This window comes from Chrysochloris asiatica, unplaced genomic scaffold (assembly GCF_000296735.1).
Source record: "Chrysochloris asiatica unplaced genomic scaffold, ChrAsi1.0 scaffold00323, whole genome shotgun sequence".
NCBI classification, from domain to species: Eukaryota; Metazoa; Chordata; class Mammalia; order Afrosoricida; family Chrysochloridae; genus Chrysochloris; species Chrysochloris asiatica.
In genome coordinates, this window is record NW_006408841.1 from 2,316,616 (window position 1) to 2,317,430 (window position 815).

Here is an 815-nt window from a genome sequence, read left to right on the forward strand (position 1 = left end):
GATCTGCCATGTAGCTATATCTCAGTATATGGACATATTGGACTCATCTGCCATGTAGGTAGTACCTTGTATATGGACATGTTGGACTCATCTGCCTGTAGTTAGAATTCTGTATATGGAAATGTTGCACTACGCTGCCATGTAGCAAGCTCTCTGTATATGGACATGTTGGACTCATCTGCCATGTATCTAGTACACTGTATATGGACATGTTGACCTACTCTGTCATGTAGCTAGCTCTCAGTATATGAACACATTGCACTGATTAGCCTTGTAGCTATATCTCAGTATATGGACATACTGAACTCATCTGCCATGTATCTCATACATTGTATAAGGACATGTTGGACTAATCTGCCTTGAAGCTACAATTCTGTATATGGAAATGTTGCACTACCCTGCCATTTAGCTAGCTCTCTGTATATGAACATATAGGCCTTGCCTGCCATGTAGCTAGCTATCAGTATATGGACATGTTGGACTCTTCTGCCATGTTGCTAGTACCCTTTGTATGGACCTGTTGGAATACTCTGCCATGTAGCTATCCCTCTTTATATAGACAAGCTGGACTCATCTGCCTTGTAGCTAGTACCCTGAATATGGACATGTTGGAGTACTCTACCATGTAGCTAACTCTCTGTATATGGACATTTTGAACACATCTACCTCATAGCTATAACTCTGTATATTGAAATGTTGCAGTACCCTGCCATGTAGCTAGCGCTCAGTATATGGACATGTTGGACTCATTAGTCAGGTTGCTAGTACTATTTACATGGACATGGTGGACTACTCTACCATGTAGCTAGCTCTCA